The following is a 27,575-nucleotide window of genomic DNA, read 5'->3' as shown; positions in this document are numbered from 1 at the left end:
CACCCGGCTAATTTTTTGTATTTTTAGTAGAGATGGGGTTTCACTATTTTGGTCAGGGTGGTCTCGAACTCCTGACCTCAAGTGATCCACCTGCCTTGGCCTCCCAAGCCTTAGCCCTTTTGATTCCCTGACATCAAATGATACTTCTCTTGGCATCAAATGATACTTCTCTTGGATAGTTACACTGTGAGAAGTTGGTGACGGGCAAAATGGGAGCCAGTGTCAGAAACTCACCCAGAGTCGCAGGGACAAAGCTATTGTGTGGGTTCCTCCCTGTGAGAATTTTAAGGATGGAAATGGTGAGCACAAACCTTGGCATTTAAGGACCGACAATGCTGAGATGTTGTGGTGGGTTCTTGAGTAGGGCTCAAGTGTCCTTCCAGGGTGGTGGTCCCAGGGAATTGGGCCGGAAACAAGGCCACCTGGTCTCAGCTCTGTGGTTCCTGGGGGGCCCTGTGGCTCCAGGAGCTCGTGAACATGGCGAACCCCACTTCCCCATCCCCTTTCTGCCTTCTCTTCCGTTCTCTTGACAGTCTCTGTTTTCTACCCACTGGGGTCAGCAAATCAGCCCCTTTTACCGGTTTCCACAAAAAATCCACAAAAAGCACTGTGAGGACTTGGGGATTTCTTGAAGATTTGGGTTGAGGTATTTCAGGAGGGCCTTGCCTCGCCCCTTTCCACTCCATCTTCCTCTCTGCTCTCCACTTCTCTGGAGTAAGAGGTACTGCCCTCCTTATCTCAGCCCTGTCATTCTGATCACTCTAGGACCGGTTGAGACCTTTTCATGAACAGTTTCCTGCCTTTTTAGGCAACCCTCTGTAAGACAAGGTAGAATGCTACCGTAACCGTGATTAACATTTGCAAACACTCTGCCACAGTGCAGCCACTTTCTTTGTCTCCAGCTGAAGAAATTGAGGTGCATAGAGGTTAAATTTCATGCCCAAAGCAATACAACTAGAAAATATAGGAGGCTGGGCTGCCTGATTGATTCCCAGCTTAGAGATTGAAAGTCACATGTGAAGCGCTTTGGCAGATAGAGAAGAGGGAGTCATATTCCAGTGTGCATTTTAGTTTGTGCTTTTCTGTCCTTGAATTAAGAAGTGTGACGTGTGCCTCCAACAGCATAGCATGCTACAGAAATGGATTTCTTTTCCTGGGGTTGATAATCTGCTGGCCAAATCTTTATCTCTGTAGTATCCTGTGTTTCCTGATGCATTTTAGCATTTGGTTAATTTGTAGGGAAAAGGGTTTGTGTTCTTTATATCTGGATTTTCTATTAGACCACGTATCTATGTGTTGTATTTGCATCTTTTTTTTTCCGGAAGGAAGTGATTGGCTGTAACAGTTTCTCTCCCACTCCGATCTCTGTGGAAGGGAAAAAAAAAAATACCTTGGTTTCATATGAAATTAGACTAATAGAATTTCTAATTATCAGAGTTCATTGAGTTGTTGTCAGTCTGTGTTTTTTTTTTTCTTTTTCTCCCCTGAGACAGGGTCTTGCTCTGTCTCTCAGGCTGGAGAATAAGTGGTGCGATCATAGCTTACTGCAGCCTCGACCTCCCTGTGTTCGGGCTCAGGTGATCTTCCCACCTCAGCTTCCTGAGTAGCTGGGACTATAGGCATGCACCACCATGCCTGGCTAATTTTTGTTTTTGTTTTGTAGAGGCAGGGTTTTACCAGTTGCACAGGCTGGTTTCAAACTCCCTGGCTCATGCAATCCACCCACCTCAGCCTCCCAATGTGTTGGGATTATAGGTGTGAGCCACCACCCCTTGCCTCTCTGTCTGGGCTTGGCCCTCCTGGGAACCTCTGCCTTGAACACCCATCTAGAAGAATGGAGGACCTCTGCCATTTCAGTCATCCTTTTCATCTGTACCAGTTGGCCCAGGAGAATCCTAGTTTATATCCCTTATCACACTGCCATTATTAAGCTCCCCCTTTCACTCCTAAGAGTATCCCAGGTTAGATGATATGACCATGAATGGAGCTGAAGTTCATATTATACATAATATGAAGTATACATAAGGTATACTGGCCCTCTAAAGCCATGGGGCATAAGCACGAACTGTGGACAGAGTGATGTAAATATTTGCTAAACTTTTATCCAAAGTAATGATTGGTAAAAACCTGTTAGCATCCCCACTTGAGCAGACATCTTCAGAAATAACCTGTAACCTGTGCTTCGTACATAAGAACAATGGCATGTGGCCTTCTCTCCTCTGTCGCTGGGTTGACCGCGGTGGGGTAGGGGGTCAGACTTGCCTCCTCCGGTGGGGCAAGTCCCCTTGGTGGTGACTGTCCTGGCTGTTGTTCCAATCTGAGCTAGTTTCTTCATAAGTCAACTGAAGGTGCAGTATTACCCTGCAGGTGGACCAAGGAATGTGTTAGCCATGCTTGCTGCCTTTCTCCAGGACCTGAAGCCCCGCCACCCTCTCCTGGGGTCCCTTTTTCTCTCCCTTCTGCAGGACACATTTTGTGATCTCTGTGCAAACAGAGGCAACACACTTAGTCATTAAGGATTTTTCTGTAAGTGCATTAGGCCTTAGGCTTCAGCACTTGCTGTTCTCTTTGCTTGGAACTTGCTGACCCTGCTCTTGTCACTGGAGGCTTTGTCCTCCTGGGAAACTCTGCCTTGACCACCCATCTAGAGTAAATGCCCCCATTCACTACCTTGGCTCCCTACTTTCTTTGTGGATTTTTTTTTTTTTTTTTTTTGAGAAGGAGTCTCACTCTTGTTGCCCAGGCTGGAGTGCAATGGCACGGTCCCAGCTCACTGCAACCTCCACCTCCTGGGTTCAGGCAATCCTCCTGCCTCAGGCTCCCAGATAACTGAGATTACAGGCGCCCGCCACCATGCCCGGCTAATTTTTGTATTTTTGGTAGAGACAAGGTTTTGCCATGTTGGCCAGGCTGGTCTCGAACTCCTGAACTCAGATGATCTGCCCTCCTTGGCCTCCCAAAGTGCTGGGATTATAGGTGTGAGCCACTGTGCCCAGCCTTCTGTGTGGATCTGTTACTCTGAACCCCTCTTTTTAGTGTGATTGCCTTTCCCTCTCCCCTCTTCCTTCCCCAATACGAACTCTGTAAAAATGATCCTAGGTCTAGAACCTAGAAGAGTGCCTGTTAGTGGTGGGTGCTTAAGAGTTAATTTGAATTAATGAGGTTAATAATTCTTGTTTCCCTATAGTCCTGTTGTTGAGATTCCTGGTTAGAAAAAAAAGTGAGTTGTGGGTTGTATACTTTATTTATTTATTTATTTATTTATTTTATTTATTTATTTTTGAGACTGAGTCTCGCTCTGTCGCCCAGGCTGGAGTGCAGTGGTGCGACTTCGGCTAACTCCAACTTTTGCCTCCCGGATTCAAGCGATTCTCCTGCCTCAGCCTCCTAAGTAGCTGGGACTACAGGCATGTGCCACCACACCTGGTTAATGTTTGTGCTTTTAGTGGAGACGGAGTTTCACCATGTTGGCCAGGCTGGTCTCGGACTCCTGGCCTCAGGTGATCTGCCTGCCTTGGCTTCCCAAAGTGTTGGGATTACAGGCGTGTGCCACTGTGGCCGGCCCGTGCGTTGTATCCTTTTTCATTAATAAAGGCATCTCTATATGCTGTGGTTTGAGAGGGGTTGAAGGTTACTTCCCATGGGAATGAGTGAGAAAGAGCCTATTGCACTCTGGTGTCTTTGAGGGAAACAGAGGCGGGTGGCCGCCTTCTCTGCTCTTGGGTTCCACAGCTGGGGATTGGGAGACTACTCTTTTATCAATTGTTTTTTTTTTTTTTTTTTGAGGCAGGGTCTCACTCTGTTGCCTAGGCTAGTGTGCAATGGCACTATCACAGCTTATTGCAGCTTCGACCGCTTTTTTTTTTTTTTGGGAGATGGGTCCCGTACTGTCTCCCAGGCTTTTTTTTTTTTTTTGGGAGATGGGTCCCGTACTGTCTCCCAGGCTTTTTTTTTTTTTTTTGGGAGATGGGTCCCGTACTGTCTCCCAGGCTTTTTTTTTTTTTTTTTTTGGGAGATGGGTCCCGTACTGTCTCCCAGGCTTTTTTTTTTTTTTTTTTTGGGAGATGGGTCCCGTACTGTCTCCCAGGCTTTTTTTTTTTTTTTGGGAGATGGGTCCCGTACTGTCTCCCAGGCTCGAGTGCAGTGGTGAGATCATGGCTCACTGCAGCCTTGACCTCCTGGGCTTAAGTAATCCTCCCACTTCAGCCTCTGGAATAGCTGGGACCACACGCGTGTTCCACCATGTCTAGCTAATAAAACAATTTTTTTGTAGGGACTAGGTCTTGCCATGTTGCCCAGGCTGATCTCAAACTCCTAGGCTTAAGCAATCCTCCTGCCTTGGCCCCTCAAAGCAGTGAGATTATAGGCATGAACCATTGTGCTCAGCCCTGAGATTTGTTTTAAAAAGTGCCCTGAGATTCACTATGGAGTATTCCCTCTTGATTTATTTCCTACCAAGTAAGCCCTTTAACAGACCATGTATGGCAGCTTTTTGAAGAATGTTTTAGGTCTTTCTAAATATGCAGCTATTCGGGCTAAGGATTGGCATGTTTGTAATTGACCTAATGATTCAAAGAATGGACTGGTTCAGCTGGAATTTTCCTAAAAATCTATCCCATTGACAAGAGTATTGCACAATTAGAAAAGTGTATGATTTATAATTAGCATACCCACTTTAACTCTGAATAACAGGCATAAAGGTTATTATATTTTGAATCAGTGTTAACAATTTTAGACAGCTGTTCTTTGTTACTTGATTCTTTTTTTTTTTTTTTTTTGAGACAGAATCTTACTCTGTCACCCAGGCTGGAGTGCAGTGCAGAGATTTCTGCCCACTGCAGCCTGTATTTTGAGGCACAGTTGTTTTTGCTCATTAGAGTGCTGCTGAGAGAGTTGATTTCCTAGCTCAAGAGTCACTGCGAAGAGTCCTAAACATTTTCCTATAAGAGAGATGGTAAGGATGGTTACAAAGAAGTAGGCCTGATTTGGTTTCATGTTCAAAGCCAACATGGGGATGGAGGAGTTTTGGATCAGACCTTTGATTCTGGCGCAGAGCCACGAGGGCTTTGTGTATTTTGTTTACGGAGCTTAAGCAATCTCAGTTATTAGCTTGCGGATAATTACCAGAAATGTGAACTTAAATCTGTGCTTGTTTATTTAACTCCTTGCCTTTTCTCCTAAGAATGTAGGGTGGTGGCATTATAAAAATTAAAGGAAAAGCGAGGCTTCACCACTTTCATGGTGATTCTGCTTTACCTGCAGTAAAATCACAGCGTGTGGCCAAATCGCTCTTCCTCTCCAAACTTCACACCATTCACTATAAAATAATTTGGATCATAGGGTGACGTAGGCCTGGGGCTGAAGTCTGTGTCAGAATGTTCCTGTGGAGGTTTATATGTTAAAAATTAAAATGAAAACCTGTTTTTTATTTTATTTTATTTTTTGAGACGGAGTCTTGCTTTGTTGCCCAGGCTGGAGTGCAGCGGCACAATCTCAGCCCACTACAACCTCTGCCTCCTGGGTTCAAGTGATTATCCTGCTTCAGCCTCCTGAGTAGCTGGGATTACAGGCACCCACCACCACACCTGGCTAATTTTTGTGTTTTTAGTAGAGACAGGGTTTTACCATGTTGGCCAGGCTGGTCTCGAACTCCTGACCTCAAGTGATCCGCCCGCCTCGGCCTCCCAAAGTGCTGGGATTACAGGCATGAGCCACCATGCCTGGCTTATTCTGTGTTGTTTTTTGTGATGGTCAGTGAGATGTGGCCACAGGAGGAGGCAGAGGAGGTGCTCAGGAAGGCCGAGGTTATTATACTCACAGGTCTTAGAGACAGGAAGCATGTCACGCCCTGCAGGGCCACATGGGGAAGCATCAGTCTTGGTCCACCCTCTAGGAGCCTGAAGGGGCAGGAGTGAGGGGAGAGCCTGGGCCATAGTCTTTCTTGAGATTTCATGGACAGGGCAGGGGAGTGCATGTGAACAGTTTAGAATTGGCTAGTTTGAATAATTTTGGCAGGCTGTAAGCTACAGGCATGGTTTCTAGTTGCCTGTTATCAGGCCCTGGCATGATATAGATGAAGAAATACTGCTTCCTGGGGTGGACAGGCTAGATAAAGAAGGCATAGCTCTGGGTTGGTTGGTTTGCATATCAGAGCTGTGCTCCTGGCTGGGACCTTCTGGTTCTAAGAATTGGCCAGCTCTGGGAACGACAGTCTCTCCCCAGCCAGAGAGGTTTTCAAAATGCCAAGACATCATAATATGCACAAAGTAAAAAATATAAACAGAACAAAGGCCCTGAACAGGGTCACCCTGCTGTATGAGAAATCTGATGGCCTGGCTGAAGGAGAAAGTTGCTTGGGCAGAACAGTGAAAAGCTAAAGCAGGCTTGGTAGTTGTATTAGTCTGTTTTCACGCTGCTGATAAAGACATACCTGAGGCTGGGCAGTTTACAAAAGAAGAGGTTTAATGGACTTACAGTTCCATGTGGCTGGGGAGACCTCACAATCATGACAAAAAGCAAGGAGGAGAAAGTCACGTGGATGGCAGCAGGCAAAGAGAGAGCTTGTGCAGGCAAACTCTTGTTTTTAAAACCATCAGATCTCGTGAGACTTACTCACTATCACAAGAACAGCACAGGAAAGACCCGCCCCCATGATTCAGTTATCTCCTATTGGATCCCTCCCACAACATGTGGGAACTGTGGGAGCTACAAGATGAGATTTGGATGGGGACATAGAGCCAAGCCATATCAGTAGTGTAAACCTGGAGCCAGCAGGAAGAGGCATTTGACAGAGCAGGAGGGTCCATGGTGCTCAGTCAAAGTCTTAGGACAAATAGGCCCCATGGAACAGAAGGCAATGCACCTGGCCTTGTTGCGTTTAATTTTAACTTTGCTGTATTTTCACTGATCTGCTCCTCCAGGGAACTGGTGGCACACCCTGAGTCTGCTAGGTGGGCTAAAGACTCACAACCTGAGGGAAGGGGCCAGGAACGAAAGGAAGCCATGGCCTAGAGGGTGTCATTTGGGACCCCCACGCCCATCCAGGCCGACAGAGCTGCGGTAAGGCTGAGCAAAACACACTTGCACCTGAACCTCACTCTGACATTGTGGGAGGCCCTACCTTGTCAAAGCTGAAAGAAACGTCAGGAAAAGAAAATGCCCCAAATAATTGTAACACATGTGCTATTGGTTTGGCGACTTTGGTAGAAGGTTTGGAAGTTTCAGGGAACATTCCAGATAAGCAGAGACCATCTTCTTCATAAATTGCTCTTTGAATTAGAATTAAAAAAATCAATTGCCATAGATAAAATTTCTGGGATTTTTATGAGCCCAACCTGTTTTCCAGGTTAATCATGCCTAAATATCTGTTTGTTTTCTTTCTTGTCATATAAAGTCACTGGGGTCCTGTAGGGTGTGTGTGTGTGTGTATGATTTGTGTTAGGTAGCAGGTGTTTAGGTTTGTCCAGCACGTTTATTTTATTTTTTTATTTTTATTTTTTTTTTTGAGACGGAGTCTCGCTCTGTCACCCAGGCTGGAGTGCAATGGTGACATCTTGGCTCACTGCACCCTCCGCCTCCCGGGTTCAAGCGGTTCTCCTGTCTCAGCCTCTCGAGTAGCCGGGATTACAGGCACGTGCCACCACACCTGGCTAATTTTTGGATTTTTAGTAGAGACAGGGTTTCACCATGTTGGCCAGGCTGATCTCAAACTCCTGACCTCAGGTGATCCATCTGCCTTGGCCTCCCAAAGTGCTGGGATTACAGGCGTGAGCCACCACGCCCGGCCCCACATGTTTAGTACTAGATGCTAAAATCAATCTGTGGCCTTGTGGAGTTTATAATCCACTGAATTAATTTAGATTAATTCACAGGATTAATTTAGATTTCATGTTTGAATATGAAATTTGTGGTCATTTAAACAGAAACTGGGCTGGAAAGTACTTTTTTCTCTGTCTGTGAAAGGTTTTTTAGGGCAAATGAACAGTATAAATTAGTTTGCTTAGAGAATGTTGTAAACACATTTTACCACAGACACTTTATGTGCTCAAAGAGGCCTGGCGTGTTGGCTCACACCTGTAATCCCAGCACTTTGGGAGGCCAAGGCAGGTGGATCACCTGAGGTCAGGAGTTTGAGACCAGCCTGGCCAACATGGTGAAACCTCATCTCTAGTAAAAATACAAAAAATTAGCCGGGTGTGGTGGCGGGTGCCTGTAATCCCAGCTACTCGGGAGGCTGAGGCAGGAGAATCACTTGAACCTAGGAGGTGGAGGTTGCAGTGAGCCGAGATCGTGCCATTGTACCCCAGCCTGGGCAACAAGAGCGAAAGTTCATCTCAAAAAAAAAAAAAAAAAAAAAAAAAAAGATATGTGCTTAAAGAACATGCTGGAGCATTTCCTCTAAGGAAGTTATCTCAGGTATTGGAGATTAATCAGCCTGCACCTCTTTGTGTATATTCAATAATTTAGATTTTTTGTGAGTTCAAACTGGCTTTTTCTTAAAGTTGGTGGGGAGAGGCATGTGATCAGACTTCTTGGGTGGTTAGGAGCTTTTTGGATTGAGTCCTGCCTGTTTTCCAGGCTGTTGGCTAATGGTGATTAAAGGCCCAGGGAATCCTGCTTGTCTCCTTCCAGTTTCGTGCAGAGCTATGTCATGCTGCGTGCTCTGTTTCTTTTGGGACCAATGTCTGTTTGTTATATAAATAGAAAAGGAACATAAAGCTAAGGAACCAAGAGGGTTCCATTACAGATCAGTGTCTCAACGTATCCTTGAGGTTTGGTACAAGTTCTCCGCTTCCTGAAATTTTTGGACAAACATTGTGACATTCATAAATACCGGACAGCTAGGATATTGAGGGCTGAGGTAACACAAATACTTGCTGAGGTTTTATAGAGTAATAATCTGTTAATCATAGCTGTGGCCTTAGAGAATAAACAACCTCTGTGTAGGCTTCTGCGTAAGAACGGCACAGCTGACGGGGGCCTCTGCGAACCAAAGGCCAGCATGTGACCTTCTTATCCTCTGCTTCCTAGGCCAGCAGTGACTGCCTTTGGAGATCTCATTGTTTGCGGCCCTGTCTCTGACTCAGGGTGGCAGATTATGTTTTTGGTAGAGCCCAGCCAGCCCCTATCACATTGCACACTAACATAATCTGTCTGCAGCTGTCTCTGTATTCATTATTTAGCTGCGCTAACTGGAGTTAATCATAGATCTGAGCTAAACTTTGTTATGGGTCAAGAGAGAAAGGCCATCTGGCTATTTCTTGGGTCGTTTTGGGTGTATTTTTCCACTGCTCATCATTTGACCACCATCTTTTTTTTGAGACGGAGTCTGGCTCTGTCACCCAGGCTGGAGTGCAGTGGCGCGATCTTGGCTCACTGCAAGCTCTGCCTCCCAGGTGCACGTCATTCTCCTGCCTCAGCCTCCCGAGTAGCTGGGACTACAGGCGGCTGCCACCATGCCAGGCTAATTTTTTGTATTTTTAGTAGAGACGGGGTTTCACCGTGTTAACCAGGATAGTCTCTATCTCCTGACCTTATAATCGTCTCGCCTCGGCCTCCCAAAGTGCTGGGATTACAGGTGTGAGCCACGGTGCCTGGCCCATTTGGCCACCATCTATGAGGCATCTGAAAGAAGAGAAACTCATGGGTGGTGGCTCTGCCTCTAGCTTCCCTACTCAGTGTGGTTTGCAGACAGTAGCACTGCCATCATCTGGGGCTGGGGAGAAACACAGGGTCTCATGCTCCATCTCAGACTTAGTATCAGAATCTCTACTAGATCTCATGCATGGGCCCTGGCCAGTCCCCTGTTGGGTGCTTGGTTGACACTCGGCTGCTGCTGGTAGACCTCCCTTTCTCTTCTGTGCCACAGGGTCTCACCAAACTGCAAAGGAGCTGGGTAATAGAGTCAAACCCTGTGCCAGGAATGATGGGAGAAGGAAGGGTCAGACCCACAAATGGGCCAAGGAATGGATTAGGTGAGCTAAGCTGTGATTGTAGTTCAGCAGTCACTATTACGCCCACCTTTTCTTATTCCTTTCCTATTTGTTTTTCTTTTCTTTTCTTTTCTTTTTTTTCACAGCCTGGTAATGTGGAATATTTACTTTTCTTAAATCACTGTATTAAAAGATGAAAAAAGTCATTTTTTCTCTTCCCCTTCCCACAGTCATTGTTGATTAGAGAAAATACTAACAAAATATATTAATTTCATTTCCAACCACAGATAACACCAATATTAATGGTTGGGTGACTGTCCCTCTTCTCGTGGAGAAAACCCAATGCCTGTCAAATGCTCAACGTTGAAGAGCTAGACAAATGTGGATTTTCTGGTCGTCTTCCTCCCTGCCTTCCTTTATCCTCTTGTATGACAGAAAATTATAAACGTGTACAAAAGTAGAGGGAACTTCCAGTAATGAACCCCTGAATACCAGTCTGTCAACAATGATCAATTCCCAGCCAATCTTAACCCTCCTTCTACTCATTTCCTGCCCTAGAAGTGTTACTTTTTTTTGGCACATCTGATGAGTGAAGTGAATAATGCTATTTCATTGCCGTGTTTTTCTTTTCTCTACTCTTTTCTTTTCTTGCAAAACCCCACTCTGTCACCATGCATTTGTTATGTAATTTTCAGATGTATCTGTAGGAAATGGTCAGTATATGATTATATATACACTGTTAAATTATCCATTGAAATCACATTGTGTACCTTCTCACTACATTTTTTAACCTTTCTGTTATAAAGCAGATACAGAATATTATACAAACAAATGTGTAATGTGGATAATAAATTATAAGGTTAACATCCTGGTAAGTAGCAACCAGATCAAGAAATAAGATATTGCTAGTCCCTGTTCTGTGTCCTGTCTCAATTCCAGGCTCCTCCCTTCCCTCAGAAAGAACTGAAAGTCAACTTCAAACTCTTTGTGGTCTATATTACTTTTAAATCTTGATCAATGTTGTGTGTGTGTGTGTATATATATATATATATTTTTTTTTTTTTTTTGAGATGGAGTCTTGCTGTGTCACCCAGGCTGGAGTGCAGTGGCGCAGTCTCGGCTCACTGCAGCCTCCGCCTCCTGTGTTCAAGCAGTCCTCCTGCCTCAGCCACCAGACTAGCAGGTCACCTGCTTGTGCTGCTGACAGGTTGTAGGCTCTGTATTTGGAAGATGTAGGTATGGCACATCAGGGTGGCCCAGCCCACCCTGACTTCTCGTCAACCAGCTACAAATTCTGTGCTTCGTGACCCCGTTGGGTTCAATAATCTGCTAGAGTGACTCACGGAACTCACACTTACAATTACAGTTTTACTACAGCAAATGGATGCCAATTGGAACCAAAGGGAGAGTCCCAAATACAAAGCTTTCTTGTCCCATCCCCAGGGAGTTGAGACGTGTCACTTCCTAGCCTATTAGTGAAGGGGTGGCCTTCCCCTCCACACCTGTGGGTGTTTCTTGTTGGGTGGGACGAGAGACTGAGAAAAGAAAGAGACACAGAGACAAAGTATAGAGAAAGAAAAGTGGGCCCAGGGAACCGGCGCTCAGAATACGGAATACGGAATACGGAGAACCCGTGCCAGGACCCACGCCCCCGGCACCGGTCTCTGAGTTCCCTCAGTATTTATTGATCATTATCTCTCGGAGAGGGGGATGTGGCAGGACAATAGGGTAATAGTGGGGAGAGGGTCAGCAGGAAAACATGTGAACAAATGTCTCTGTGTCATAAACAAGGTTAAGAAAAAGGTGCTGTGCTTTGATGTGCACATACGTAAACATCTCAATGCATTAAACAGTAGTATTGCCGCCAGCATGTCTCACCTCCAGCCAGCCCTAAGGTGGTTTTCTCCTATCTCAGTAGATGGAATATACAATTGGGTTTTACACCGAGACAATTCCATTGCCAAGGGACGAGCAGGAGACAGATGCCTTCCTCTTATCTCAACTGCAAAGAGGCCTTCCTCTTATCTCAACTGCAAAGAGGCCTTCCTCTTTTACTAATCCTCCTCAGCACAGATCCTTTAGGGTGTCGGGCTGGGGGACAGTCAGGTCTTTCCCTTCCCACGAGGCCATATTCTAGACTATCACATGGGGAGAAACCTTGGACAATACCCGGCTTTCCTAGGCAGAGGTCCCTGCGGCCTTTGCACTGTTTTGTGTCCCTGGGTACTTGAGATTAGGGAGTGGTGATGACTTTTAACAAGCATGCTGTCTTCAAGCATTTGTTTAACAAAGCACATCCTGCATAGGCTTAAATCCATTAAACCTTGAGTCAACACAGCACATGTCTCTGCGAGCACAGGGTTGGGGGTAGGGTTACAGATTAACAGTATCTCAAGGCAGAAGAATTCTTCTTAGTGCAGAACAAAATGGAGTCTCTTATGTCTTCTTCTTTCTACACAGACACAGTAACAATCTGATCTGTCTTTCTTCTCCCCACATAGTAGTGTGTGACAATGCCCAGAGTATTGCCAGCCAGGAAATCTCATCCAGGTTTTGGTGTCTGGAGTTTTTATTGGAGCTTCATTACATCGGCATGACTGATGGGCTCACTGACCATGGGATTGATCTCAGTCTCCAGTACCCCCTACCCTGGAGGTTGGGCAATAGCAGTTGGCTCGGAGCCCAATCCTCTCATCACAGGATTGGTCTTTGTGATATGCACAGCCCCCATCCTGAGTCATCTGTTAGCGTCAGCTGCTAGGGACCCACTATGTTATATTATGTCCCTGATAATTTATGTTAGTATAAACCATCAGGGACCACACTTCTATTACTTGGAGCATTCGAAGGATTTAGAGGAACCAGGGATAAAACCCAGCCAAATTCTTTATTATATGACTTCCTTTCCTTCCACTCCTTACTCTTCATTTCTCTGGCCCTGTTTACTTTGACCACCCAGCCCCTTGTTACCATGCCTGTAGAAGACAAGTCAGGGGAGCTGGTGTATTAGTCTATTTTCACACTGCCGATAAAGACATACCTGAGACTGGGCAATTTACAAAAGAAAGAGGTTTAATGGACAGTTCCATGTGGCTAGGGAGGCCTCACAATCCTGGCAGAAGGGAAAGGCACATCTCACATGGTGGCAGACAAGAGAACTTGTGTAGGGAAACTCCACTTTATAAAACCAGCAGATCTCGTGAGACCTATTCACTATCATGGGAATAACATGGGAAAGACCTGCCTCCATGATTCATTTGCCTCCTACTGGGGCCCTCCCACAACACGTGGGAACTGTGGGAGCTACAATTCAAGATGAGATTTGATGGCCAGGCGCAATGGCTCACTCCTGTAGTCCCAGCACTTTGGGAGGCCGAGGTGGGCGGATCACTCGAGGTCAGGAGTTTGAGACCAGCCTTTCCAACATAACATGGTGAAACCCCATCTCTACTAAAAATACAAAACAAATCAGCTGGGCGTGGTGGCAGGTGCCTGCCTATAATCCCAGCTACTTGGGAGGCTGAGGCAGGAGAATCATTTGAACCTGGGAGGTGGAGGTTGCAGTGAGCTGAGATGGCACCATTGCATTCCAGCCTGGGCGACAGAGCGAAACTCCGTCTCAAAAAAAAAAAAGAGATTTGAGTGGGGACACAGCCAAACCATATCAGCTGGTAATGCAGTGCACAGAAACAGGAGAGAGCCCAGGGGCCAATGCTACCCAGGCACCTCACCAAAGGGATAATGCCCCACTTACTAATCGGGGAAGATGGCCGGGCTGGCTCCCGAGAGCCTGTCGCTTGTTGGTGTGAGGGCTCTGAACTCTGCTGTCGGGACTAGTCTCAGCCCTGTCACATGCAAACTGCATGCCCCAGGACAGCTACATGTCTGCCATATGCCTGAGTTTTCCCATCCATAGGGAATGGTGATAACAGCACTGTATCAGTTTGCTGAGGTTGCCATAACAAATTCCTACACACTTGCTGATTTAATACAATAGAAATTTATTCTCTTACAGTTCAGGAGGCCAGAAGGTAAAAAATCCAGGCTGTGTTCCCTTGATATGGTGGGGACAATATTCCTTGCCTCTTCCAGCTTCTGGTGGCTGCCAGCCGTCCTTAGTGTCCTTGGCTTGTGGCTGCATCACTTGAGCCTCTACCTGTGTTTACATCTCTTTCTCTTCTCTTCTGTCTGTCCCAGGTCTTCCCTGCCTCTTTCTTGGAAGGACACTTTCCATTGGATTTAGGACCCACTTGGATAATCCAGGATGATGTCTTCAATCCAACATCCTCAGTTTAATTCCATGTGCAAATACCCTTTTCCCAAATAACATTCAATTCTTTACTAGGAAAGGCAATACTCACAGGTACTGGGGGTCAGGACTTGGGCATATCTTTTTGGGGCCACCATTAAACCCCCTTCAGGAGCCTACTTCACAGGATTGTGAGGATTGTGTTAAAATGCTTGAACTGGTGCCTGGCACACACTAAGTGCTGTTAGTGCTGGCGACTTGGGGGGACAGATACAGCCCAATCTTTTGTGTAATCTTGGCCCCTTATTTCCCCCCATTTTAGTCTTTTCCCCTTCACAGTTATCTAAGTCTGCCTTGGGTAAGCATATTTAATTTTCATGCTAAGACATTTTTTTCAATCTGTATGGAAGCCATGCACTTGGCCTCTCCTTCAGAGCTGGGATTTTTTTCATTTTGCTGGCTGTGAGCACACACATGCCCACAGGTGCCTAAGCCTTTTGTATGTGTGTTTTGAACTGTGTCCTCTGAGTTGTGTGTCTAGGTGCATGCTCTCCTCTTAGCATGGGTCTCCTTCCCCTCTGTAGCACTTCACAACGTTAGGCATTTGTCTGTGATAGCAGCTGTTCAGTAATTTCCTACTTGCTCAAATTCCTGGACTCAAACAATCCTCGAGCCTCAGCCTCCCAAAGTGTTGGGATTACAGGCATGAGCCACTGTGCCCGGCTAATTTCATGTTTTACCTTGTTAACCTTTTATTTTTATACTTTTAATCTTTTTTTTTTCTTATTGTGTCATGCTTTTAAACCAGTACTCTGGAGTTTTAATCATTGTCTTCGAAATACTTTAACATCTGGTAGTGTCTTTTAACTTTTTATTTTGAAATAATTCAACCTGACAAAAAGGTTGCAAGGGTGGTGCATACATATCACTCCTGTATACCCTTCATCCAGATTCCCTCATGTTAGCTTCTACCATAGTTGTCAATGTCTCTTTCTCTGTTTATATTATTCCTTTGTTATCTGAACTACTTGAAAGTGGATTGTAGTCCGGACGTGGTTGTTCCCACCTGTAATCTTAGCACTTTGGGAGGCTGAGGCGAGTGGATCACCTGAGGTCAGGAGTTCGAGACCAGCCCGGCCAACATGGTGAAACCCCGTCTCTACTAAAAATACAAAAAAAATTAGCCAGGTGTGGTGGTATGTGCCTGTAATCCCAGCTACTCGGGAGGCTGAGACAGGAGAATCGCTTGAACCCAGGAAGCGGAAGTTGCAGTGAGCTGAGATCACACCACTTCACTCCAGTCTGAGAGAAAGAGCAAAACTCTGTCTCAAAAAAAAAAAGTGGCATGTAGACATGAGGCCCCTTACACCTAAATATTTTAGTGCATGTTTCTTAAATAAAAAGGCACTTTCCATCATAGTTATAGAACACCCAACAAAATTCAGAAATTTATCTTCAAACTCCATAACCAGTTTCCCTATATTAATTTTTTGGGCCCAAGATCCTATAAAGTATTTAGCGCTCACATTTCTTTAGTATCCTGCAGTCCTGAACACTTCTGCAGTCTTTTCTTGTCTCTCATGTCCTTGATAGTTTGAAAAATATTCAGGTCATCACATTCTAGAATATTCTTCAAAGACACAAAAAAATGTGATGTGACCTCATAGCAGAAATACCATAAAAATAAATACAGTATCCTCAGTGCATCGTATCCGGAGGCACACAGTGGTGATGGTAACTGTTATCACTCCGTTAAGGTCGTGTCTGCCAGGTTTCCCTAAAGTTGATTATGCAATACTGTATGCTTTTAAGTAAGTGTTTTATGGGGAGATAATTGGAGGCTATGAAAATATCTTGGTTCCCGTGAAACTTTTACCCACTGATTTTAGCAACCATGGATGGCTGAATAACTGAATAACTGAATCATGAATAACTGAATCACTTATTGCTGTGGAAGTTGCCAAATGACGATTTTTTTTTTCTGATTCTATTGTTAATTCTATTCTTAATTGGTTGGCATTCTATAGTAAGAAATATTCTGTTTCCCCCATTTATTCACTCATTTATTTATAGCACTATGGACTTATGAATAATTTTATTTATTGGGTTTGAATCCATTACACTTACGATTTATTTTGGTGCTTAGATTGTCCCAGGTTTGGCCAGTGGGAGCTCCTGTGTCCTTTGGACATGTTGTTGGGATTCTTTGAACATTTCCTTACTTTTGTGGCACAAAAAGATAGCTCAGACACGTCTTGTACTTCTTCTGCCCTGGTCTTGGATTCAGCCATTTCTCAAAAGAGCCTCTGCATTAAAAAAAAAAGTTACATATTCTTTTTAATAAGTGGATACTATATTTAGAAAGAGTGCTAGGCACTATGCTTTTTTTTTTTTTTTTTTTTTTTTTTTGAGACAGAGTCTCTGTTACCCAGGCTGGAGTGCAGTGGCACAATCTCGGCTCACTGTGACCTCTGCTTCCTGGGTTCAAGCGATTCTCCTGCCTCAGTCTCCCAAGTAGCTAGGATTACAGGTGCATGCCACCATGCCTGGCTAATTTTTGTATTTTTAGTAGAGACAGGGTTCACCATGTTGGCCAGGCTGGTCTTGAACTCCTGACTTCAGGTGATTCACCCACCTTGGCCTCCCAAAGTGTTGGGATTACAGGCGTGAGCCACTGTGCCCGGCCTAGGCATATTTATTGTTATGGGATCTCATTGCTTCTAGGCACTCTAAGCAGACAAAGCTAGAATGTATTTGCGTACACAGATCAACACATATTATTTATATATTTGTGTGTATGTGTATATATATGTATACACACACATATACATATACAGTTGGTTCTTGTTACTAGTGGAGCTCTATAAAGTCTCCACAAACACAGGACTGACTAGTGAACACTGAATCATTGCTTCCAGGCGAAATACAGGGTTAGGTTCCTTTGTGCCTTTGGTCACATTTTTGTCAGCCATTTAATATACAACCTTGTTTTATGCATGTGTCTGCTTAGAGACACCTTTTTTAATATATAGTTAATTCACTAACCTTGAATTAACAGCCAGCAGCACTACAGTTCATGCCTGAAGGAAGCTTCTGTAAGATACGTTTTTTCTGTAGGGCACATGACACCCCCCTTGCGCTTCAATGCACTAGACTGCACTTGAGCATGATGCTTGGGGCCACTTCAGACAGCGAAGTCACCCACAAAAATCCCCAAAATGTGAAGAACATGGTATTGAACAGCCCACAGGAAGGACAGTTGTTTCTACTCTAAGAGCGGGAATAAGAAGGCAGAGTGTTGGCTGGGCGTGGTAGCTCACACCTGTAAAGCCAGCACTTTGGGAGGCCAAGGTTGCTGGATTGCTTGAGGTCAGGAGTTCGAGACCAGCCTGGCCAACATGGTGAAACCTCATCTGTACTAAAAATACAAAAAATTAGCCGGGCATGGTGGCGTGTGCCTGTAATCCCAGCTACTCAGGAGGCTGAAGCAGGAGAAGCGCTTGAACCCAGGAAGCAGAGGTTGCGGTGAGTCAAGATCGCACCACTGCACTCCAGCCTGGGCAGCACAGTGAGACTCCGTCTTGGGAAAAAAAAGACAAAAAAAAGTCTAAGTGTCATTTCGTTTGACTTCAGCTGGGAGCATGCATGTTGGGTGACTCAAATATTTTGCTGCTCTGTGCATGTCCGTGAAGGACTGCAGGACACCTGGAGGACTGATTTTTGGGGTTACACTTTAGCAAGTGGGCAAACTCTCAAATACGGGATTTGTCACTAAAGAGGATCAGTGTATATTGATTTCTCTATCTTTATTTAGGTATCTATATAGATCTGCATTAGGAAACAAATTAGGTAGACTTCACACCAGTGCTTCAAATCACAGTTCAAAATCTCATGCTTTGTTCTGGTTCTCCCTCTTTCCGTGTTTGTATCTTCATCCTTCAGTAGTGAGAAACTTGACTCCTGCTGTCCTCAACACGTTGACTTCTTTGCTCAGTCCCCTTGTTTGTCACCAGGGCCCCAGCCACATGGGCCATCTCCTTGCAGAGAGTGTTCCTCGGACCTGGTGTGCGGGGCCTCAGGGCTGTGCTCCCAGGCTGCTGCTTGTGAACTTGCTGAGAGCTGCCCCCCAGGCATGTTGCCCTAGGCTAGCCTCCCAACCTAGTGGATACTTTTGATCATTGTTCACTGTAACCTCAAGCCCCTGGACTCAAGCATTCCTCGTACCTCAGCCTCCAGAGTGGCTAGGACTACAGGTGTTTGCCACTGTGCCCAGCCAATTAAATTTTTTTTTTTTTTTTTTTTTGTGGAGATAAGGTCTCACTATATTGCCCAGGCTGGTCTCGAACATTTGGGCTCAAGAGATCCCCCTGCCTCAGCCTCCCAAAGCGTTGGTATTATAGGCATGAGCCACCATGCCTGGCTTGAAGTTAATTTCTTATTAACGTTTTCAGTATCATTAGAATATAGTAATACAGTAGATTTTTGACTGTTTATTGGTATTGTACATCTTGCACGTCTAATGTGCTAGCTGTCTTCAGTCAATGTAGGATTGGAATTCTAATTGTGTAAAACTCTCTCTATGTAAGGTTTATTACTTTTCTTTGTGTTTTTTTCTTCTTCAATAGCCATGTCACCATTAATACTAGTAAATGGATGAGCCATTCCTTTCTAATATCTTATTTTAATGACAATGAATCTAAGATATGTTTTGCGGATAAGAAGAGCTGCTCATAGATACAGCTTTTTATGTTACTGCTATGCTAGTTCTAGGTAATTTCTTTTTTTTGATACGGAATCTTGCTCTGTCACCCAGGCTGGAGTGCAGTGGTGTGATTTTGGCTCACTGCAACATCCGCCTCTTGAGTTCAAGCGATTCTTCCGCCTTAGCTTCCTGAGTAGCTGGGATTCCAGGCGCGCACCACCACACCCAGCTAATTTTTGTATTTTTAGTAGAGATGGGGTTTCGCCATTTTGGTCAAGGCTGGTCTTGAACTCCTGACCTCAGGTGATCTGCCCACCTCTGCCTCCCAAAGTGCTGGGATTACAGGTGTGAGCCATCGGGCCTGGGAATTCTAGGTAATTTCAGAGTAAAAAATTTGATTTAGAGTTGCTTCTTCCTTTTCTATGAAATAGGACATTTACAAAATTGTTTTTGAAAGGATGACTTGGGTTGCGATGTTTTTCTTGTTTTGAGATCCTAGAGTAAATTAGAAATAGGGTGTGGAATTTTAAACTGACTTCTTGTGCATCTGCTTATTTTTGTGGTAGAGTCACAGAGTTACAACCAAGCAGGGGAGGTGAGATTTGTGCACACTGGGGATATTGGGAGGGTGAAGGGATCTAGTTTGCTTGAATAAAAGGATGCGACTCACTGTATTGGTGAAGTTTCTTTCAAATCCAGTTCCTAACTGGTTTCCTTGCCTTCCACAGTTCATCATGTACAAAGTAGCTTAAAAACATTCACGATTTCCCTGTTATCTTTAGGATAAAGTCCAACTTTCTGAGTTTAGAACACAAAACCTTTGATTACCCCATTATCACACCAGACCCCATGCAGCATTTTCGCTGCTGTCTCCAAGCAATAAGTCTTGGCTGTGTGGCTCCATTTTTCTGGAAAATTTGTCCCTTCTTCCTCTTTTGTCTTCTCGGTAAACTCCGAATTCTTTCCCTAAAGTTGGCTCAAACTTTGTCCCTTTCTCCAAACCTTTCCCACTTCCCAGGTACCTGCCTATACCCTCTTTCTTCTCTCTACCGTACAGATGGTTCCCAGACCTGGCTGATGACCAGGATGTGCTGGGTGAGGGGAGCTTTTTAAGGACCACCGCTTGGGTTTCATCTTGGCTTGTTCTGATTCAGTCATTTGGGATGGGGCTCTAGGTGTCTGTGGGTTTTTGTTTTAAAATTCCCCAGGCATAATTGGGTAACATATTGAAGTTTACCAAAAAACAAAACAAGAAACTCCCCAGTAAAACTCCCCAGGCTGAGGTAGGGATTTTGCTAATGAGCCAGGTTTGGGTTGGGAGTACTGGCGTATATGTCAGACAAGTGCTTCCCATTTGGTGTGACAAAGCAAGCTGTATGGCAGGTTCTCAAACCTGAACCTGCATCCGCATCACCTGGAGAACATCAGAAGATACAGATTGCAGGGCTCCACTCTCAGAGTTCCTGATTCATAGACCTGGAGTGGGTCCTGAGAATTTGCATTTCTAACTCTTCAGGGGATTCTGGTGCTGCTGGTCCAGGGATCACACTTTGAGAACCTCTGCTGTACAGAAGATGAGTCTCGTGAGCTGGGATGTTGATCCCTTAGAAAGCCCAGAAGTAGAGTCTGTGTGCATAGCCCATGACCACATGTGTCCCATCTTTTTTTTTAAAATTTTTTTATTTCCCACACTACACAGATGTAACATGTCCCATCTTACTGTAATTCTTTGTTAACATAGATGCCTTGAACTCTTGGAGTGGAATTGAACCGGTGGATTTACTAATGGGTTTATATCATTTGCTAACGTGGCTAAAAGACTGCTGTCATTGTCTTGCGACTTCTGTCTGGGGCCAACATTTGATGTAAGATTCTATAGCCTGTCCGGAAAGGCTATAAAAGACCTTAGTGCAGTGGTACTGATCCATGTGATTTTGCCACCCTGGCAATGCCTCAGATAATTTTAGTTGTCAGGACTTGGGGTGGGGATGCTGTTGGCTTCTTGAGGGTGGAGTCCAGGGATGCTGTTAACCATCCTACAGTGCACGGGACGGCACCCCCAACAAAGAGTTATTCAGCTCCAAATGCCAGTAGTGCCGAGGCTGAGAAACCTTGCCTTAGGGGAAGGCGTTTCTTTTTTTTCTTTCTTTTTTTTTTTTTGAGACGGAGCTTCACTCTTGTTGCCCAGGCTGGAGTGCAATGGTGTGATCTCAGCTCACCGCAACCTCCACTTCCCTGGTTCAAGCGATTCTCCTGCTTCAACCTCCCGAGTAGCTGGGATTACAGGCATGTGCCACCACACCCGGCTAATTTTGTATTTTTAGTAGAGACAGGAGTTCTCCATGTTCGTCAGGCTGGTCTCGAACTCCTGACCTCAGATGATCCACACACCTCAGCCTCTCAAAGTGCTGGGATTACAGGCATGAGCCTCCATGCACAGCCGGGGGAAAGCATTTCTAATGAGGTAGAGTGGGTCTTCCTGTGAGATCTGTCATTGTGTCTCCCTGCACCCAGCTCCTGCTCTCCAGAGTCCCTGACTCTGAGCAGCCTACCTCCCTCTCCACCCTGCCCCAATGCAGCCCCCAGGCCGGGCCCAGCAGCCTCCCACAGGCAGGGCTGGCAGACTCTTCAAGGAAAACTAACCAATGATTAATAATTTGCCACACCTGAAAGTACTTTAAAATGCATTATTCTTTCAATAATAAATGACTTATTGAGTGAGGCTAGAGCATCTGTTCAATCATTTACTGACCTCAAGTGACCTGCACATTCCCCTTCTCCTGCAGGCGCTTAAAGAGGGTTTCTGGGCCCCAGATGTGGGTGTTCTCTGCTGCTGCTCCTCAGCCTGGGTGGAGAGTCACTCACTCGTTCACCCTGCAGTTTTGAGTGGCTCGCCTGGTCCCTGGCCCAGTGAACACCATAAAAAAATCTTGCCCTCAGAGAGCTTTTGTTCTAGAAGGGAAAGTGACAAAGTAATTAAGTGCATTATTTTTTATCTACACAAATAGATTGTAGTAAATGGGTAAAGAAAGTGAGAATGAGGATATAAATGATCGACAATGAGGGTATGTTTGGTTTTTTGTACACAAGGGTAAGACTTTCTGGGGATTGAGACCTGCAGGAGAGAAGATCTAATTGTGGGAGAAGATGGGGAAAAGCATTTGCTCGCAGGCAAGGGGACAGGCAAACAGGAGTGTGGGAGACTGTCAGAAACACATCAGGCCAGGATGGCTGGAACACTGAACGAAGGGGACCCGGTCAAGCACAGCACCCCACCATGAGTTTCATTGTTTTTCTACTGCAGGAGAGCATCATGGCGTGATATTTTTAAGAATCCACTCTGGCTTTTCTATTGAAAGATTACAGGAAACCAAGGGTAAATGTGTGTAGGCCAGCTAGCAGGCTGTTGGGGTCCTGAAAATTCATGGTGCCTTGGGCCACAGTGATGGAGGCAAAGGTGTAGAGAGAAAGGGTTCTTGTTGGGACAAATGGGATCTGGTTCTTGTTGGGACAAATGTGCCTGGAAAGGCAGGTTGGCGCTTCTGCAGGCATGTGTGGGCTCACATAGGCGAGGCTTATGTGTGGGGCATGGCTGTGCGCTGAGTGACATGACACATGTCTTAAAGACACTCATGTTTATTTCCCAGGGACAGATAAACTTTGAGCAATCTGGGAAAGCATCAAGATAACTGACTAAATTCTATCAGTTGTTTAGCCTTGAGAAGTGTGAATTACATGTTCACATGCATGTAATTCAGCTTCCAGAGCAATTCTTTGACCCCAGTGAAGCACAGTTGACCCTTGAACAACAAGGGTTTGAACTGCAAGAGTCCACTTATATGCAGATTTTCTTTTTTTTTTTCTTTCCTTCTTTTTTTTTTTTTGAGATGAAGTCTTACTCTGTTGCCCAGGCTGGAATGCAATGGCATGATCTTGGCTCACTGCAACCTCCGCCTCCTGGGTTCAAGCGATTGTCCTGTCTCAGCCTCCTGAGTAGCTGGGATGTGCACTGCCACGTCCGGCTAATTTTTCTGTATTTTTATAGAGACAGAGTTTCACCATGTTGGCCAGGCTGGTCTTGAACTCCTGACTCCAAGTGATCCACCTGCCTCGGCCTCCCAAAGTGCTGGGATTACAGGCGTGAGCTGCACCCGGCCTACGTGCAGATTTTCTTCAGCCTCTTCCACCTCTGAGACAGCAAGGCCAATCCCTTGTCTTCCCCCTCGTCTTCCTCTTCAGCCTACTTAATGTGAAGATGATGAGGATGAAAACCTTTGATGATCCACTTCCATGTGTATCTTCTCCTCAATGATTTTCCACAATGATTGTCTTAATGGCAGTTTCCTTTTCCTAGCTTACTTTATTGTAAGAATGTAGTATATAATACATAGAGCATACAGAATATGTGTTCATCAACTTTATGTTACTGGTAAGGCTTCCAGCCAACAGTAGGCTATTACTAGTTAAGGTTTTGGGGAGTCAAAAATTATATGTGGTTTTTTGGTTGCACAGGGGGTTGGCACCCCTATCCCTGCATTGTTCAAGGATCAATTGTATATTTTCTCTGTGCTTCTTGGTGCACAAATTTAAATGAGTAGCTTCAGATGCTCTCTTTGTTAAGGAGTCTTATTCCTCAGTCTGGCAAGTGGTTATTTGAGCTTGGAAGCAAGAGAGAGCTATGTCATCTCTTATAAGAGATGAAGTTTAATCGTTTGGAAGAAAGTGCTTGATTTGAACAGGTACTAATTAATGTCCAGATTTTTTTTTTTGATTTTTCTTTTTTCTTTTTTTCTGAGACAGGGTCTCACTCTGTCACCCAGGCTGGAGTGCAATGACACGATCATGGCTCACTGCAGCCTTGACTTCCCAGGCTCAGGTGATTCTCCCACCTCAGCCTCCTGAGTAGCCGGGACTACAGGTGCATGCCACCATGCCTGGCCAGTTTTTTGTATGTTTTTGTCAAGACAGGGTTTTGCCATGTTGTCCAGGCTGGTCTCAAACTACTGGGCTCAAGCAATCTTCCTGCCTTAGCCTCCCAAGGTGTTGGGATTACAGGCGTGAGCCACAGTCCCCGGCCAATGGCCTGATTTTCAGAGGAGAGTCAACATCATACACTGATGGGCTCAGAAGGATCTTGGCAACAATGAGCTCTGCATCAAGTAGGTGACCACGCGGGCCTTGCTGACTATATAGTATGGCATCTCTGGCTAGTCGTCAGATCCTTCACTTGCTAGTTGCAATGAACAATGCTTTCATCTCCTTATGAGTCAGCCGCATAACTTGGGCTGCAGAAATAATTAATATCCTACTCATTTAGCCGGGCATGATGGCACACACCTCTAGTCTCAGCTATGTGAGAGGGTTGCTTGAGCCCAGGAGTTTCAGGTTACAATGAGCTATGATTATGCCGCTGCACCCCAGCCTGAGTGACAAAGTGAGACCCTGTCTCTTAAAAAAAAATCTTACTCGTATTTCTTCATTTTATTCTGTTACTAAATTGTGTACAAATATGCCAAGTGCGTCTTTTTTAAGGAAGAAGACTAAGACGGCTAATCATGCACAATGGCTGTAGATGCTTGGTACTGGTTGTCGTGTGAGAAAGTGCTGGGAAGATGGGATTATAAAATGAGGGCCCTGTGAAGAAGTGAAAGGCATGGATTAGCTGGTGAGAGAACAGGGAGACAAGAAGGCTGTGGATGAACCAGAGAAGGCTTTGAAGCTCCGTAGTAGGAAATCTCTGAGGTGCCTATGGCATGGAAGGACCCATGTTGAACCCATAGTGCAAGTGTGGAGGGGGGTTGGGGGACCCGGAAGAGAGGTGGACAGGGTCCACATTGCCTGTTGCTTAGGTTGACATAGAAAGAACAGGTAATAGAGTGAAGCGGGAAGGGATGAGAAAATGGGCTTTGAGCGTGTTTTAGGAAGGGAGGAATGTTAGAGGAAAAATAACAGAAGATCACAGCTTGACAGGTGCCACCTGAGTTTAATTTACTTGGCCATGGGCTGAGATAAGCTGGGTTGGGACCATGTTGAGAACACCTGTGGTGTGGGTGCTCCACCCTCACGCGAGATCCATTTCAGCGATGCCTGTGCCTGGTGAGCACTGAACTTTAGGGCATGGAGAATGGCTATTTCGGACTGCAGAGAATGGGAGGAGATTGAAGAAATCAGGTGTGTTGGGCTCCCCTTGGAGCCAGGCCATGGGAAACTTTGTAAGGACAGAGGCCCTGGTGAACTTTGGAAGAATTTTGTTTTCTTTTGGGCATTCAGGTTTTGGGGTCTGAGCAGAATTGCTGGAGTGTTACACGAGAAGTGTGCTGGCGGTGGGCTACACCATTCCTTCTTCCCCAGCACTCAGTCACTTACCTACGAGAAAATGCACATTTGCACCGGTGTGTGTCCTTGCACCCTCTTTCTGAAACCCATTTGCAGAATCCAGGCCTTTAGGAAACTTTTGCTTTGCAGACTTATTTATATCTGTAAATTATTTAATATTTATATTTGTAACTGAGAAGTTGATACCATGGACTCGTAATGGATTTTGGAGTTTAAATATGTTAAAATAGGTAATTTTTAGAGGATGTGTTCATTCATGTGACAAATCTGGGTGACTTCTATGTGCCCAGCATGTTGTAGGTGTGGGCGGCTTAGCAGCAAACAACACAGAAAAAACCCATCCTTGTGGAGCCTAGATGCTTCCGGGGGAAAACATGATTTCAAAAAAAGTGAAATATAATAGCACTTCTAATGTTGATAGGTGCTGAGTAGAAAATTTAAGCTTGGGCAGGGGCACAGGGTGAGCCTCATAGGGTCAATGTGACTGTTTCTGGATATACTTTGCAGGCTGAAATAATAGGACTTGGATGGCTTAGATGTGTCCTATCAAAGAGTGACAGAGAAGGGATGGCCTACAGGGTCACCTGAAGGTTTTCTTGTTTTTGGAAAATCTGGGCAAGGGGAAAGATGTGACAGCTGATAACTGAGAGGGAGAAGCCTGGGAGGAGCAGGATTTTTTTTGTGGGATGATAAGGTGTTCTGTTTGGACATTATTTAGTTTGATATGCTTATCAGACACCCAAGAGGAGGAGGTGTTGAATCAGCAGTTGGTTATGAGTCAGGAGTATTGTATGTGCCCTTAGGCACTAGCCATGTTTTTTTTTTTTTTAAGCAAAATTATGACCATCATTTCAGAAAACTATTTTATATATATAAAGAGGTTGAAAGTTTACTAAGACTAGATTTAGAAAAAGCATATAATATTCTAAGAATTTCTGTGTGTGTGGTGTCAGGTAGAAAGTAAAGTATTATCCAGTTCTGTTTATAAAACCCCCTTTAGGCCAGGCGCAGTGGCTCATGCCTATAATCGCAACACTTTGGGAGGCTAAGGTGGGAGGATTACTTGAGACCAGGGGTTCGAGACCAGCCTGGGCAATATAGTGAGACTCTATCTTTACAAAAATATACTTAAAAAAAATAGCCGGGCATGGTGGCATGTGCCTTGTTATCCCAGCTGCTTGGAAGGTTGAGGTGAGAGGACTGCTTGAGCCTGGGAGGCTGAGGCTGTAGTGAGGTATGATTGCGCCACTGCACTCCAGCCTGGATGAGAGAGTGAGACCCTGTCTCAAAAGAAAGAGAAAAATCCACTTTATACAAAAATTTGCATGAGGGTATTGCTCACATTTGAAGGAACACTTAACCTTCCATGTATTTTATTTATATGGAGACTTGTCTCTGAAGATGGATTTCGGAGTTTATATTAACTTTGTTTTTTTTTTTTCTTTGACGGGGCCTTGCTCTGTTGCCCAGGCTGGAATGCAGTGCTGCAATCTCAGCTCACTACAACCTCCGCCTCCTGGGTTTAAGCAATTCTCCTACCTCAGCCTCCCGAGTAGCTGGGATTATGGGTGTCCTCCACCACGCCAGGCTAATTTTTGTATTTTTAGTAGAGATGGGGTTTCACCATGTTGGCTAGGCTGGTCTTGAACTCCTGACCTCAAGTAATCCACCTGCCTTGGCCTCCCAAAGTGCTGGGATTACAGGCATGAGCCATCATGCCAGGCCAAATCTGGGGATTTTTGGAGGATGTGCTCATTCATGTGACAAATCTAGGTGCCTTCTATGTGCCCAGCATGTTCTAGGTGACAATGGCTTAGCAGCAGACAACATAGAAAAACCCAGATGCTCTGGGGGGAAAACATGATTTTTAAAAAAAGTGAAATGAAAGTAACCTTTCAAATGGTGACGGATGCTACAGAGAAAATTTAAGTGTGGGTAAAGGCAGAGGGTGAGCCCCATGGGAGGGTCAGTGTGCAAAATGGAAACTCAGCATCATTTCTTCAATGGAGCTGTTTTGGAGAAAGCCTGGGGCAGGCATGGTTGGCCATGCACTAACCTTTCTATCGTGGAGGCGTGGGGAGGGGAGAGGCATTCTCAGGTGTTTTCCTTAGAAACACAGGAAGGTGAGGAAGAACAGTGGAAACTGAATGAGGAACAAAAGACATTCACATTTAAAGATACCAAGATTAGAAGTTCAGAGTCTAGGGTGGTCACCAGACAGCAGATACTGTTTAAAATAAGTGTTGAATTCCTGGCACCAGAATTCTCGTCCTTTACCATTTTGTGACTTCCAAGCAGAGAAAGTTCGTGGAAGGAAGCATTAAGGCCATCTAGTTAAAGTCCTATGTATCTATTT

General features: G+C 45.1%; 1 protein-coding gene across 6 annotated transcripts in view; it reads left to right on the top strand.

Annotated features, from left to right (window-relative positions):
* ABCC4 (ATP binding cassette subfamily C member 4 (PEL blood group)) overlaps positions 1 to 27,575 on the top strand; it is a 287,310-nt gene that overhangs the window by 23,527 nt on the left and 236,208 nt on the right. The gene's annotated exons all lie outside the window — the stretch shown is intronic.

The sequence above is a fragment of the Pongo abelii genome, chromosome 14 (assembly GCF_028885655.2).
Source record: "Pongo abelii isolate AG06213 chromosome 14, NHGRI_mPonAbe1-v2.0_pri, whole genome shotgun sequence".
Lineage (NCBI taxonomy): Eukaryota > Metazoa > Chordata > Mammalia > Primates > Hominidae > Pongo > Pongo abelii.
The sequence above is the reverse complement of the archived record's forward strand: the minus strand, read 5'-3'. Positions and strand labels throughout refer to the sequence as shown.